This window comes from Parasteatoda tepidariorum, chromosome 11 (assembly GCF_982258835.1).
Source record: "Parasteatoda tepidariorum strain Cologne lab strain chromosome 11, Ptep-v5.0, whole genome shotgun sequence".
In the NCBI taxonomy this organism is placed as follows: Eukaryota; Metazoa; Arthropoda; class Arachnida; order Araneae; family Theridiidae; genus Parasteatoda; species Parasteatoda tepidariorum.
The window spans coordinates 76,289,490-76,306,846 of record NC_141765.1 but is presented as its reverse complement, the minus strand read 5'-3'; the positions used below and the strand labels follow the sequence as shown (position 1 = coordinate 76,306,846).

Sequence of the window (17,357 nt, the reverse complement as noted above, 5' to 3'; positions counted from 1 at the left end):
TAGTTTTATTTTTTTAAATAAATTAAAAGTTATCATATGTAGAAAAAAATTGAAGCAAAACAGAAGTATTTTTCTAGGGAGGAAAAGTTTTTTGTTTCAATTTGAAAAAGAGCTACTAAACTGAAAAGAAAAGTAGTTTCTTTTTCTGAAATTACCAATTCTATTTTACTTTATTGTAGCTAATGTGAAAGTTTCAGAAGGGGTGGCTCACATTATCTTCCTTCTCAATTAAATTTCAGAGGAGAATAAAATTTTCTAATTGGAAGATAGCTTTAAAGTTGAAAATAAGAGTTAAATTTTAATTTCATTTGACTTTATTTTCGCGAATGTCTGAATTTTAGAAGGGCTGACGTATATTCTTCGCCCTCTAAATTAATTCAAGAGGAAAATAAAATTTTCTTTTTGGAAAATAGCTTCAATTTTTTTAAAAGAGGAATAATCAATTTTACATGGTTTTATTATTGCAAGAGTCTAAATTTCAGAGGATACATTTTTGCCCTCCTTTCTTCAATATCAGAAGAAAATACACTCACTATAATTTAAGAGGGAAATGAAGTATTCTATTTGGAAAACAGTGTCGAAGTTTTAAAACCTTTTCTAAAAATACTTGATTTTATTCTATTAATGTCTAAATTTCAGAAAATACAAGACACATTTTTGCTCTCCTTACTTCAATATCAGAAGAAAATACACTCACTATAATTTAAGAGGGAAATGAAGTATTCTATTTGGAAAACAGTGTCGAAGTTTTAAAACCTTTTCTAAAAATACTTGATTTTATTCTATTAATGTCTAAATTTCAGAAGATACAAGACACATTTTTGCTCTCCTTACTTCAATATCAGAAGAAAATACACTCACTATAATTTAAGAGGGAAATGAAATATTCTATTTGGAAAACAGCGTCGAAGTTTTAAAATCTTTTCTAAAAATACTTTATTTTATTCTATTAATGTCTAAATTTCAGAAGATGCGAAGTAGACTTTTCGCCCCTCACCAGAGGAAAACAAAGTTTTTTATTTGGAAAATAGATTCAAAGATGAAATTTTTTTTAATTAAAATGTTTTTCTTCACCTTATTTTTGCTCACGTCGAAATTTTAGAAGCAGAGAAACACTTTGTTCTACCTCTCATTACTATTTCGAAAGAAAATAAAGTTTTCGGAAAATAGAGTGAAAATTGGAAAGGAAATTTTATTTTTATACTTTTACTTTATTCTTCTATAATTTACTTTAAAGCACATTTTTCGCCCATTTTGCTTAATTTCAGAACAAGATAAAGTTTCCTACTTGGTACATAACTTCAAAGTTGCTTTTTTTTCTCTAAAATTACCAATTTTACTTGACTTAGTCTTGGCGAATAACTAAGTATCAGAAGGGGCAAAGCACATTATTCAACACCCCCACTTAAATTTTAGAGGAATATAAAGTTTTCTATTTGAAAAATTGCTTCATAATTGAAAAAAAAAAATTTTTTTTTTAAATTACAAATTTTACTTGACTTCAATTTTCTGAGTGTCTAAATTTCAGGAGGGGCGAAACTCATTGTTTAACCCCACCACTAAAATTTTAGAGGGCCACGCTTCTTGGTCTGACCAGTCTGACACTAGACAGTAAAAGAAACAACTAAGTAAGACAAAAGTGCAACATGCAGAAAGTGTTAACAATCAACTACATGCAGTTTTGGCCCTTCTCTGCGAAGCGTGTTTGTTCTTTTGAGAATGGGAAATAATTTTCGGAAAAGTCTTTTAACCGTTTTTTACTCTTCCCTTTATGTTAAAGTAGATATATGCAATTACAAAAAAGAAAATTTTCAGCAATTCTATCATCACACAATTTTTTTCCTATATATATAAATAACGACGATAATTTAACAAACATAACAATTTAATAGAAATAAAAGGATAGAAGGATATAACAGTTAACATCGACATGGATGGTGAGAGCTACCTTCGCACAGTGGTCGCCAATCGCATGTGAATCAGAAATTAGATTGTTCTATCGAAGAAGTTCAGAGTTAATTATAAATTCGAGAGTTTCCCATCGGGACTTCCCCTTCTGGACTCGTTGGCGCCTCTCTACTAGGAAGTAGTATCACATGATTTCTTCTCAGTATTACATGATGAAGAATGATGCAACTATCTTAAAGTATTACGTGATGTTGGATGACGCAATGTTCGCAGTTCGCAATGCTCGGACCTGCTTCCAATCTGTTTTCTTCTTCTAGGAAAAGGACGATTTCTTCTCTTAATTCACAAACGCGTTGCAAAAATTTCCCACGTGATAACCATCTTACGTCGCAATAAAATAGTAACGCTAAATGTACTGAACCCATATCTTTATAAAGTGCGGAAAAGATTCTCAATTTGTCTCAGGGTCTCATTTTTGTATAATTTACTACGATTACAACCGTAGTTAACACAATATTCAGACCAGAACTTTCGAAGCCAAAGTTTTTCTGTGGATCATGCAATGTGTCCAGACGCACTGAGGCAATTTTTGTTTTACAAGTGCTTTCTTTGGAATCTTCCGAACATAGAACAAGCACCATCGGTGCATATTCCGACGCAATTTTTCCATTCTATGTTTGACTCGTTCATAAAATCATTTAAAATAACAAATAATGCGAGCGCTGTTATTTTGAGTTCTATTGGTTTTCAGAAAAGTAATTCCTCTACTACTGATATATTATCACAAAATTGAACATAGGCAATTAAATGAGCATCTTTATTACTATCTGTTGCTTCATCTAACTGCATTGAAAACAATTTGTCACGTAACTTCGAGAAAAGCTGACACTGTACATCTTCAGCTATATCACCAATTCGACGACAGTATCATTTGAAAGAGGTATGGACTGCAATTGATTTGAAAAATTATCTCCAAACATAGCTTCAACAATCTCAATTGCTGCTGGCAAAATAAGCTGTTCACAAATGGTGTGAGGTTTTTACATCTGGCTATTTTATATTAAACTTTGCACGATGCAATTATAGCTTTTTTATTCCCAGACAAAGTTTCTTTAAAAAATGATTTTTGCTTTTATATGATTTTAATTTTAATTCGAAGAATTCCCAGGGTTTGTTGACGTACTCACTATGAAGCGTTTCCAAATGTCATTTAAGTTTATTAAGTGCCATGCTGTCTGCGGCCAACATTTTTGAGCAAATGATACACCGGGGCCTTTCTTCATTTACTTCAGTACTGGTAAACCCAAAATTTAAGTATTCTTGAGAATATTTTCTTGATTTTATTTTCGGAACCACGCTCGTCTGTGCTTGACTATCTGGCTGGAATCGAAACTAGTGTTATCAAACATTTTCCTTCTTCCTACGAGAAAACATTTGCTCCTGCGCATGCTCGTGATGTCATCAGTCGTGTGGATTCCCTTCCACAAACATGACTTATTTTTTTCTCTTTTGTTTAGTCATTCTTCTGTTTTTTTTTATAATTATTATTATTATTATTCGAAAAAAATACATTCCCTGTATCCAAATTCAGCTCACCCCGTCTAGGTTAACTTTCATTAACGAATTTTCCTACTTTCTTATTCTTTTAACGTTATCTCCTTGTTTGGCTTTCATTTCAAATATGATATTTAAATTTCCCCCGCTTTCAATCACTTTATCAGTTCACCGCCCGCTTGGCAGAATGTCAGATATGATTTCCGCCAACGTTGGCTCGCTTTTACTTTTGTTTTGGCAGTTAGTTAAAAATAATTTAAAAACAGATTCTAAAATATTCAATATACGTACATTATTGTTGTATGCATTTTATTGTAAGAGGGGGGATTAAAATTATAATTGAAAACTGGGCCCAGAATACTGAAAGGCTGAGAAACGCTGATGTAACCCAAATACGGGTTAGTTCCATCAAAAAGGGTAGCCGTGTCCCAAAGCGTGAAGTAGGAGTTCCCTTTTATTGGGTTAAAAATTAGAAGACTACGGACATTGATAGTCGTAAAATCAGTATTGAATCGGCTGTTCAATGTAAAATGTAATAAAATATTGTTTGTATGAAAAGTATATTTAAAGGTATTTTTTAATTACATATTCCTTAGTGGCTAAATGTTTCTGTTTAAAAGTATTGAAGGAAAGAAAAGACAGTTCCCTCTTTTCAAGATGTCTCAGAAAACAAACAAATTGTGAGGAGGGTCATTACTTCTCCCTCTAAAGGAGTCTTCTCAAAAGTCAAAAATTTTAAATTCGATTTTTCAGAAACTATTCGGCCGATGTTTCTATTTTGCCTTATAAAATCTGTAAAATGTGTACTACTCGCAATTAAATTTGTTTCGTCTATTATTAAATAAAATAATAATAAATAATTATTGAAAATTATTTTTTGTTCGGAACTATTTTTGAAAAAACGATTTTATTATTTCGTGCAAAAACTTTTCAATTCGCTTAAAACGTTCTCCAAATATATCGAAATATGCAAAAATATATATCTATCTGTCTATATTATCCCAGAGTGCGGTTATTTTGGGGGTATAGAATTAGAATTCGTTGTAAAGAAGGTATGTTTATTCAAAAAAAAAATGCTCTCTTGTGTATGATTTCATAACTTAAAATATCGTTTGCACTAACTAATTAGTGCATTTTAACTCGCCTCCTCAAATCAATAGGAGGTCTAGTGCACAAAAATCCGATAATTAGATCAGAAATTAATCATTTTATTTTATTTATTTGTTTACTTTTTTATTTATTTATTTTTTGAGAACTGTACTCGTTAATTTGTGTCTCAAATGTACCCCTAATATGTAATGTACCCAAATGTACCTTGTGAGTTTGCGATATAAATCTTGATATTTTTTGTAAAAACTACTCTTATTTCGTCTCAAAATGTAATTTAAGTTTCTTTCCTTCCAAGTCTTGGCAGAATTTTTTAAGAAATTGTGTATATTAAGAAACAAGACGGAAAGGTTAGTTAATTAGAAAAGATAAGATAATTGGAAAAGATTAGATAATTATCAAGATCTCAGTAAATTTTATGTTAACAACAAGACATATATATTACGTTTTGTAATTTGATATTTATTTAACGTTATTATTAAAAGATTTTCTGGGAAACTAAATTTCTCTACAAATATTTGCTAACTTCTTTATTCGTCTGATTTATTTGATCGTTTATTTTTGCAATTTCCATTGCACGTAGGTTTTTATTTATTTTTGCGCTTTGTAAACCTATATAAATTTAGCTAGGGAATATAATTTTTCCCAAAAATTACTTGATAGCAATAATCATATCTATCTGTTCCTTTGTTAACATATTTTATACCGAGAGTTTATTTTAAATAGTTTACTTCATAAATATTTTATTTCAAGTTCTCTTCATGAAAACTATTAATATGAACGATTTAGCATAGCGAGTGAATAAAGTAGGAATGAAAGAAAACCAATCAATGAATAGGTGTGTAAACAGCAGTGAATTTGTCGAGACATTGAAGGGCACTTAAGTGAATACTCAAATAAATTGGATAAAAATTTTAACTTATAAATTGTGCGGACGACAATTTTTCATTTTTTAAAATAATTTTTAAATAAATTGTGATTGTTCAAAACAGAATACCATTTTCCTTGCCAGAGGACATACTAGATGTCGCCGCTGGATATAAAACTCTCTTTAAGAACAACAATTTTTTTAGAGCTTTTGTGTTACTGGCGAATCGTGTTGTTTTTTGTAGTGTTGTTTCGTTAATATACACCTGTAAACTAAATCGAAAGAGTATTTCTTCTTGAGTATGTGGTCACTTCTTTAAGATTTATTTTGGTACGAACCGAACCAGGTAAGAAACCTTTTATTGATACCTGTTCTATTGAAGTAGAAAAAGAATTAAGTTTTCTTTTTTGACATGGCATCCCTGCCGGGATATCGGTTCGTATGTTAATAAAAATAAGAATTATTATTATAAATATTTGATTGATAGTGTTATAAAAATAAATGGACACTGGAACTGAAAATCCTGTGAATGATAATAGCCCTAAAATGGCCACAGACAATGAACTTCTTAAAAAGAAACGCACTACGTTAAGAGCATCAGTTACTAGGCTAATTTCTAAGATTGAATCAGAAATTCAAAAAAAACGAAATAACTGATGAAGAAACTGAAATTGAACTAATTATTGAGCAATTAAATGATAAATTCGAGTCTCTCAAAACAGTTGATTCTGAATTAGAGAATCTGTTTAAACCACAGGATATAGATAAAGAATTAGAAACCGCCGAAGAATACCATGAAAAGATAGTAACTAGGAGATTTAAAATGATAAAATACAAATCCATATAAGAAGTTTAGAATCGTTAGGTATTTCATCAGATACTTTTAGTACTTTATAATCCCCCGTAATACTTAAGTCAATCCCAAACGATTTAATATTTGAATTTAATAAAGAATTCGGAGAAAAATATTCTTTAACTGATTTGATTAATTTTTTGAATAAACAATTGATAGCTAAAGAAAAGACTGATTTAATGAGAGTGAAAGAAAAACAAAATTCACCGCCGTATCCGAATATTAATTAAGGTAGTTGGCGTCAACATAAAAATGTGCAGGGCAAAGGTTAAATGCTCTCATTGCAATAGAAGACACGTTGAAATTATGTGTTTCCAGGATAATAAATATTCAAGAAATGAGAAACCAGAAATAATAGAAAATACTACACTTTCGAATAATAACTGTTCGCGGGAAGTTTATCTTCAAACTTTAATAGTATACGTTAAAGAAAATAATTTGAAACAGTTAATAAGGGTAATAATCGATCAAGGTAGTCAAGGATCGTATGTAACAAAATTTGTTGCGGGAAAAAGGAGTTTAAAAGGGTTCGGGAAAGAATCCGTGTATCATGGATTATTCGGTGGAATTGAACTAACTGAAATGCATCGAAAATATTGTCTTAACTTATCGAATGTTGATGGAAGCTATAATTGTGAGTTAGAGGTTTTAGATGAGAAAAAGATTTGTGCTTCCTTACCCAAAATGAATGATGCATATTGTTTAAACGAATTAAAAGATCTGGGTATTTATATCAGTGATACGATGATTAATGATAGGTCCTGTTTATATGAAAGAGATTCTGGCGATATTCATTTGCTCATTGGAGCTGAATGCGCTGGAAAGATATTGACGGGAAAAGTAAAACACCTTAAGGGAGGTTTGGTTGCTGTACACACTTTGTTAGGGTGGATAGTAATGGGTAAATCTGAGGTAGAGGGAACATCTACAACCAGCTCTATGTTAGTATTGTCATTACATGTAAATAATGCAAAAATTGAAGATCTCTGTATACCTTAGGTATTAAAGATAGTAATAAAAAACGCTCGAAAACACAGACCCCAGAACTTGCTTTGAAACATTTCAGAGAAACGGTTAGTAGAGACAGTACGGGCAGACATACGGTTAATTTACCCTGGTTAGATAGACATCCTCCTTCACCAGATAATAAAGAGTTGGCATTTAAAAGACTAAAATACACAGTTAAATCCCTTAAATCAGCGAATTGGTTAAATGATTATTAAGAGGTTTTTAACCAATGGGAAAAGGGAGGTATAATAGTGCAAGTTAATGAGGGTAATGATATTTCTAAAAGCTTCGGAATACATTATTTGCCACATAGGGCAATTTTTAAAGATAATTCAACCACTAAAGTACGTCCTGTTTTCGATGGATCAGCTAAAACCAAAAACTCCGTATCAATAAATGAATGCATATTAAAGGGCCCAAATCTCATAGAAATTATCCCAGCTGTATTAAATAGGTTTAGATGGGGTAAGATCGGAGTAATATCGGATGTCAAACAGGCATTTTTACAAATATCTCTTAGCGAATCTGATAGGGATGGTTTTCGATTCATGTGGTTGAAAGACGGAGATCCTCAAAACACAATTACGTATAGACATTGTAGAGTAGTGTTCGGAATATTATGTAGCTCCTTGTTACTTGCGGCTGTTCTGAATCATGTATTAGATCAGGTAGAAGAGCAATTGAAAAGTGTTGCAGTGAAGGTCAAAGACTCTATATATGTTGATAATTGCATTGCAAGTGTAGACTCAGTTTCAGAATTGGAACATTTTAGATCTGAATCTCAGAGAATTTTGAAAGCTGCTAAATTTGATTTACATGGCTGGGAAAATAACTACCAACTTGAGATGAACCAATTTGTGCAAGATAATTCCAACTGTGAAAAGGAAGTGTCAGTATTAGGCCTAAAATGGGACAAGCAAAATGACACTTTATTCTGTGAGCTGGTTAAAGTAGAAAACAATAGTGAACCAGTTACCAAGAGAAAAATTCTATCTGTGGCACCCAGCTGTTTGATCCTATAGGGCTCACTTGTCCTATAACGTTGGTCTCGAAACTTCTGCAAGAATGCTGGAAGATTGGAATTTCTTGGGATTCAAAATTGCCCGACGAAATAATTTAAAGATTCGAAAAATGGAAAGAAGAATTAAAAGAATTGAGCAACTTTAAAATTCCTCGTAGACTTTCAAACTAAATCAAGCTAAACACTTCATACCTTTTGTGACGCTTCCATGGTGCCATATGCGACTTGCATCTTTTTGAAGGCGGAAAGGGATGGGAAAATTACTTGCCAACTTATTCAAGCAAGATCTAGAGTTGAGCCACTGAAAAAAGTGTCGATACCAAGATTAGAATTACTAGCATGTGATATTAGAGCTAGATTGGCTGATACAGTAAAAAAGGATTTAATATTGGAAGATATTGAAACATTTTTTGGAGCTACTCCATGGACGCTCTTTATTGGATAAGGAAAGAAGGCCCTTGGATGATTTTCGTATCCAATCGAGTTGACAAAATTCTATGATTTTCAGAAGCTAGTGATTGGAAGTTTGTTCCGGGAACACAAAATCCAGCGGATTTGCCTTCAAGAGGTTGCACAGTTAAAACCGTATTGAAGAGACAATGGCACCCAGGACCATCTTGGCTTAAAGAAAGAGCCTTATTTTACACAAACATCAAGGACTTGGACATCCTGGAGTACAATCTTTAATGGTAGCTCTGAGAAAAGATTATTGGATATTAAAAGCTAGAAGAACTGTAAAAAAGGTAATGAAAACCTGCATAACTTGTCAACGATTTAATGTGAAAAGACCTGAAATACCAGAAGGGATACTCCCGGAGGACAGAGTAAAAAACGCCTCAATTTTTGAAGTTATAGGAGTGGATGTTGCTGGACCGTTGCTTACGAAGGACAACAAGAAAGTGTGGATCGCAATTTTCACCTGTGTGATTTATAGGGCAGTACACTTTGAACTATTGACATCACTTTCAACAGATAATTTCATACTCTCCCTAAGAAGATTTATCGCACGCAGAGGACGTCCGTCAATTATCTACTCCGACAATGGGACTAATTTTATTGGAACTAACAACTCTCTGAAGAATATAAACCTAGAAAGATTAAAGACAACCTTTTCTCCAATTTTATGGAGATTCCTACCTCCGACTGCTCGATTTTTTGAGAGGTTAATAGGACTTTTGAAAAGAATTTTGAGGAAGGTCCTAGGTCATACATCCTTGAATTACCAGGAAATTGAAACTGTTTTATGTGACTGTGAAAGCCAACTAAATTCAAGACCTTTAACACATGTTAGCGATGATCCCGAAGATTTATGTCCTTTAACACCTGATTTATTCCTGAAAGACACTCGTACTAGTAGTACTTCGGACTCGGATAGATTAAAGCTAACTGACAAGACGGAATTAAACAAAAGACTTGCGTATAGAAGAAGACTGATGGCAGATTTACGAGCAAGATTCCGTAGTGAATATCTGAGTCAGCTGCATCATAGACTGACAGTTCGAAAACCAACATACCTTCCTAAAGTTGGAGATATCTCGATTTGGAATGATAATCTCAAAAGAATGCATTGGCCCTTGGGAAGAATACTCTCAGTTTACACAAGTAAAGATGGACTGATCAGAAGAGCCAAAGTTAAGACCAAATCCGGAATTCTGATCAGAACAATTCAAAATCTCCGCCAATTAGAACTGGACGAGGAGAATCTCAACAGCGAAGACCTGCTGCCAGAGACTTTCAAAGATGAGCCAGAAAGACCATCATCGGACATTCCTGATTCCACTCCTGCTACTACCAGAGTTGGACGTGTTGTTCGCCCACCCTCCAGATTTGGACAGTGAGTATTGAGATTCGGTTCAACATGCTCCGAAACTCAAAAAGGGGAGTGTCCAAAACAGAATACCATTTTCCTTGCCAGAGGACATACTAGATGGCGCCACTGGATATAGAACTCTCTCTAAGAACAAAAATTTTTTGAGAGCTTTTGTGTTACTGGGGACCGAGAGATCGTGTTGTTTTTTGTAGTGTTGTTTCGTTAATATACACCTGTTAACTAATTCGAAAGAGTATTTCTTCTTGAGTATGTGGTCATTTCTTTTAAGATTTATTTTTTACGAACCGAACCGGATAGAAGAACCAGGTAAGAAACCTTTTATTGATACCTGTTCTATTGAAATAGAAAAAGAATTTTCTTTTTCGACAGTGATATGATATGGTCAAATGGTGAATTCTAAGTACCTTTAAATTAGCATTTAAACATGTACGCGAAACATCTCACAGAAACTATATTAAGTATAAAAATGCTATGAAATTTAACCGAATGAAAATTTATTAAATTATAGAGTTTGAAAATTGTTGTTTAAAAAAACAGTACTTAATATTAACTAAAGCTTATTAAATGCACATTTTACAATGCAAGTGCTTTTTTCATTTCTATGAGTTATATTATGGGGATAGGAGTGCAAAAATTAATCCTTAAAACACGCTTCTGATTATATTTATTTGTATATTCTGTATAGCTGGTTTTTAAATTAACTTTATAAAAGACAAGTATTTTGAAACATTAAAATAAATCTCATCCTTAATTTAAGAACTTTTCGTCATTGTTTATTTCAGACTATTTTAACTGGTGCTTTTTTTCAATGTAGGTATGCTAATTGAACTTTCTTTATTAAGTGTTTTCATTTTATTAAATATCTTAAGTATTTAGTTTTAGGATATAAAAGAAAACAAATACTTTTATTTGCGTTTTAATAATATTTCTTACTTAATTTTTAAAAAAATTTAGGAAATAATCTGAAACTAAATAAACGTTTAACTTTCGGAAACATTTCGGACTAGAGCTGGGTCTTCTAACAATGATGAAAAAATATTGAGAATTTCTGTTCTAATTGTTATTTGTTTTGCTCAAATATTTCTTAAATCAACATATAGATTTTCTGCTTGAAATATTGTAATTAAAGATAAAAGCAATTTTCTACAGCATTAAGACAGCGAGACAAAACTTCATTTAAAATTCAGATTAATTTTCAAGAATGAATTAAGTGGTAAAGCCCTGGACACGTCATCCGTCAGCAATGTAATTTTCTTTGTCAAATTCTACAGTTTTAAACATGCTTGTAACATTCTTGCCGACCAAAATATCGAAAAAACTACGTCGAGCTGAAAGAGAAATTGTAGAAGAGGCTATTTTAAAATTCTTAAATTTGAAGCGAATAAGTTGAATGAAAAATTTGAGGAAAGTTTAGATAGTGCCCCCTCGCATTTTTACCTCTAAATACCTCCCTGGTAGCAAAACGATATTATTTAACATTCGAAGGATGCTAGAAAATGTCTTCCATCTCGAACTTTTAAAATTTCATTATCTTTGGTCTAGCATCACTTTTTTGGGGCACCTCATATTATTAATAACTAAATATTTATTTGTGGTAGAAAACAATAAATTAAAATATTCCTTATAATAAAATTTTTTATCAATGCATTTTTATGCCAGTTAAGGCACGAAAATATTAGTGGATGTAAAAAACTTCTTCAACTGTTGTAACTTCTGTTTACATCGTCTTTTCTCTCTTCCTGGACTCTCGGGTTTTTTTTATGACTCTTTGATTGTCATTATTTTCTTTAAAATTTTCTATTGGTTTGTGTGGCGGTTAATCATTTTATAAAATTATTCAAAAAAGCGATTTATTGCTCTTGAATAAAGGCAAGTGAACAAAAACTTGCTATAAAAGGAGGACTGCATCAAATAAGTCTGAAATTTTTTTTTACAGATAATAATAAATAAAATAAAAGCATATAATCCAATTGTTGCTGTTTGGAATAAATAATAAAAATTATTTTATTTAATGACAAATATGTGTTTCAAACTTTTATTTTACCAAAGGCTTACTGAAATGTTTATATTACAAAATGACGGTAAGAATATATTGTTTTTATAATTGAATGAAGTTTATTTTGTAGAGTGTTTTGTTTTAAAATAAAATAATTATGTTGCGAAATAGTAATGTTTGTGTTATTATTTTTTTTAAATTCTTAATTACTATAGCGTGTAATTTATTCAGCAACTTTGTAATATATCATCAGAATTTTAAAAAATGGAGGTCCGCAGAAATGATAAGTGCTTTAATAAAACTATGTAAGATGTAGTACTTTTTAATTCATTTTATTACCGTCGTTGATCAGCCGACCCAATTTTGGGTTTACGACTGCTAATGTTAGACTTCGTAACCTTGTAATTTTGTACCTGATTCAGCGAACTCATGGATCAACAATTGAGAGAAATTCGCGGAGGATTTTTTGATTGAACTTACCCGCATTTGCGTTACATGGAGAGGAGAACCACGAAAGCATCCCACGGTTAGCCTGACGGTGAAGGAACCCGTGATCCGTCTTCTACTGAGGACATTTTTGAGTCAGCACTGAGATGGGTGTAAGTTGGGTTAAAAAAAAAAAAAAAAAAAAAAAAACAGCCAGGGAGGAAAAACAATTACATCGGCAAAAGAAGAGTGAAAGAAAAATATTAGTATCTTGTGATATTATTGCTGTGTCATTAATTAATATATTAATTTTACGTAAATATTTATGTGTCTTTATTCCATTGGCATACAACGAAAACATTAAATATATCCTGCTACAAACTCGCATAAATAGCCTTTCCGTCAATTAATTTTGGTTCATTAACAAAAAAATTAAGGTAATAATAAATTTGACGAGTTCGAAGTTAAACTTCGTAAGATGACGGCCATAAAACGCGCAGCCATCTTTTGTAACCTAACACATCTTTTATTTTTTACAATCTAACAAGCCTTAATGCTATTGCATGAAAGCGATTATTTTCTTTCAAATTCTTGATATATTTACTTAAACTATTTTGTTATTATAATTGAACGAAAAATATACGTCACTTCAATTTGAAGAGACGCCATTTTAAATTTCGCTTCTATTTTACTATTGGAACGCTTTGGGGGAAGCGACAGGTGAAACAGATTAACTTTAATGCCAACAGATGGCGCACAGACTGGATGAATATTAATGTTTTTATTTTGTTTCAGTGTTGATTTCTATAGCCTTGATGAAAGATGATCGTTTATGTTATGTCCGTCCTCTTTTTATTAAATATGTTTTATTATTAAAGTTCGTTTTCTTTTGAAGACAAGCGACGCAGTATCGAAGTCCGGTAAAAAGATACAACCAGGTACTAAAGAATATTTGAATTATTTCTACTCTATTTCTTCAACAGGGTTAGTACAAAATTAATTGAGAAGCTGTTGAAACTATTCATGTGGATTTTTAACACAAAATAATTAAAATTGTAAACACAAAATAATAAGGGAAAAAATAAAGTTGTAAAGTATGCGTGATCCATTTTCTGCAGGATACAAATATAACATGCATTTTTCAATCCTTTATAAAAATAGGAGTTGCAAGCTAATACAAACGTTCTACCGACTCATTATAGAGAATATAAAAGGGATTTACTAACCTAGTATAATCTTTTAAAAGAAACAAATATAACATGCATTTTTCAATCCTTTATAAAAATAGGAGTTGCAAGCTAATACAAACGTTCTACCGACTCATTATAGAGAATATAAAAGGGATTTACTAACCTAGTATAATCTTTTAAAAGAAACAAATATAACATGCATTTTTCAATCCTTTATAAAAATAGGAGTTGCAAGCTTACATAAACGTTCTACCGACTCATTATAGAGAATATAAAAGGGAACCTAGTATGACAATATATTCTCAATTTAAAGTATGACATTCATTACTTAACGTTTAATGGGAAACGTCAAATATTATTGAATCGCATGATAATTTATACAGAAACCGTAATGCTGTAAAAAGTCGAAACGAATAATCAGTCCTTTTTTTCTGAATTTAATTGTCCTTAAACTAAAAATCAATGGCATCAAATAGATTGTTTTTTATCCACACTAGTTCCTTAATGTAATTAAATGTTGTCATCAAAATTTGACATTCATTACTTAACATTTAATGGGAAGCACCATATTAAGGTTGTTTGGATGTCTATAGAAAGCATGAAAATAAACAAAGTTTGGATCCACCCGGAAGGAGTACAAAGCAAGTCTTGGTTTACATTCAGTACAAAGAAACCTTTTCTAATGAGCTTTAAATGAGAATTTCAATTTTTATACATTAGATGTTAGTCTGAATAATGAATTAAAAGAAACTAATTACAGTCTCTGGCCAAATTATTAGACCCACTATAAGATTCTATGTAGAAACTTAATAATCAGTTGATACTATACAGCTTCATTGTTTTTACGCGACTGAAACCGGTTTGCACTTGTTTACGTTCGTCAGTTGGTTAAATTAGACGATATAACACATCGGCTGATAAGTTTCCGGTCTGACATACAGATGGCGCCCTATATGCAGAATTAGTATTTTGTTTAGCAAGTCCTAACCTTCAAATAAGAGGTGTCAAAATTTTATAACGATCTGCCGATTGATTTTAAAGTTACAGTGATTTTAATCGAACACCAATTTATATTATTGAAACAGTGGATAAAAGAAAAATTTCGTGTTTTTATTAAACATAGTTATTTGATGGGAAAAAATACGGTAGAAACTAAAGCTTGGCTCGATGAGTGTTATCCGGGTTCTTCACCAGGAAAATCGACCATTATCGACTGGTTTGCTAATTTTAAACGTGGTCGTACAAATGTTGAAAATGCGCCACGCTCTGGACGTCCGAAAGTTGTGGTTAATCCGGAAAACATGACAAAAGTCCACAAAATTGTTATAGAAAACCGCAAAGTGAAGTTGCATGACATAGCTGATACTCTAAATGCATCAAAAGAGCGTGCAGGCTTTATTTTGCACGAACATTTGTTTATGAGAAATCTGTTTTCGAAGTGGGTGCCGCGTGTGCTAGCAGTTGACCAAAAACCAATTGATGATTCCGAGAACTGTTTGACGTTGTGTCAGACACCCCCTATTCACCCGCACCCACCCTATTCTCCAGATTGGGCTCCTAGTGACTTCTACTTGTTTGCAGACTTGAAAAAAAAATGCTCGCGGTTATGAGATTCAGCACGAATGAGGATGTGATTGCCGAAACAAATGCTTATTTTGAGGCCAAAGATGGTTCTTTTTTTTAAGAAAGGTATATAGATGTTAGAGAGGCGATGGAGTGATTGTATATCTCTGAAAGGAGACTATGTTGATGAATAAATTTGAATTTTACTGAAAAAGTTGTGTTTACTTTATTAGGCCGGGAACTTATCAGCCGATGTGTTATAATATAAATTCGCCGATTGGATAAATTAGACTATATATAATATAAATTTGACGATATATTATATAAATATAGAATATTTATTACATCAGGTATTATATTAGTATATTATAATAATTCGACCAAATTATTAGACACACTGTAGTGTTTTAATAATTCCAGGTTTTGCACGAGTTTATATGCAATACTTTTATATTTAAGCATACATGCAATGCGTTTTTATTAGGTTTTATTTGATATACGAACATTAACTAGTGCAAACCGGTTTCTGTCGCATAAAAACAATAAAGCTGTATAGTATCACCTGATAATTATGTATAATCTTGTAGTACGTCTAATAATTTGTCCAGGAACCGTATATAGATCAACCAAATGGTTGTAATAATAATAAAGATATAATAAGAGATAAAATTTATGTGGCTTAAATCATGGTGTTTTAAAAATTTCTTAATTTTATTCTAAAATTAAATTTCAAAGAATTTGTTATGATCCGTGCATATTTGAAATAAATTCTAATAATGGGAGAATTTTAATAGCTTTTATATGAAGTAAATTATTTGTAATGAATGTCAGGAAAATTGTCTGAATCTTCTATTGAATTGTTGTTAAAGCAAGAATCACTTTTAACATAGGCCAACTCTACCTAAATCTAGCTTTATTAACTTGTTGTTGTTGTTTATTTACGTCGCACTAGAGCTGCACAATGGGCTATTGGCGACGGTCTGGGAAACATCCCTGTGGATGATCCGGAGACATGCCATCACAATTTTGATCCTCTGCAGAGGGGATGTCACCCCCGCTTCGGTAGCCCGACGACCTGCACGCGAAGTCGAGCACTTTACGGTAGCACAGTTTACGAGGACCAATACCGCACACCCTCGGTCCCTACGCAGACTGATCCAAGTGGTCACCCACCCGCACACTGACAGCAGCCAGTGATGCTTGACTGCGGTAATCTGATGGGAACCGTGTCTTAACGATCAGTCCAATGCGGGACTAGCTTTATTAAAAGAAATACTTTTGTATCGAGAATTAATTGGTCCTTTATTATTCTAGGCCTAATGTTATATTTGCCGTTAATTGTTAAATTCATGAACTGATTTAACTTGGTGTGCTTTTATTGATATATTTGAGGGAAATTTTTAAAATTGAAAATAAAAAAAATTGCAAAAGAATCAAATTTATCTATGCATGTTGATGTAGATTGGGGTTCAAATACAAATGATAGAAAATTATCTATTACTGGTTATCTATAATAATTTTGTGGTGTAATAAACAAAATTGTATAACACTTTCTTCCACGGAGGTAGATGTACTTTTTGCTTTGAGCAAAGATGTTCAAGGTTTGTTATCGCTAATAGACTTTATAAATTAAATTATTAAAGTTAATAATATCATCTTTTTCGAGGATTATCAATCTTGTATTAAATGTGTAACCAATGAAAATTCACATGGCAAATAAAAACATATCGATATCATATTGAAATAAATTCGAAATGTAAATGATATAACGGTTAATTTAATACCAACTAATTTTCAGATTGCCGTATCATAAATTTTGCCTCTCTATAATTTTATATATAATTTACATTTATGTATTGTTGTGCGATGAAAGGCGAGTGTTGAAGAAAAAGTGCAATTTTATTTATTAACTTAAGCAATTTTATTTATTAACTTAAGCAATTTTATTAAGTAACTTAAGCAACATTTTGATTGCATTCGCTTGCAATCAAAATGCTTTGATTGAACATTGAGCCCAAAAAAGGCTATAAAT

At 31.8% G+C, this 17,357-nt stretch overlaps 1 protein-coding gene across 6 annotated transcripts in view; it reads left to right on the top strand.

Annotated features, from left to right (window-relative positions):
* LOC107452153 (rho guanine nucleotide exchange factor 17) overlaps positions 1–17,357 on the top strand; it is a 314,558-nt gene that overhangs the window by 98,540 nt on the left and 198,661 nt on the right. The window lies entirely within an intron of this gene.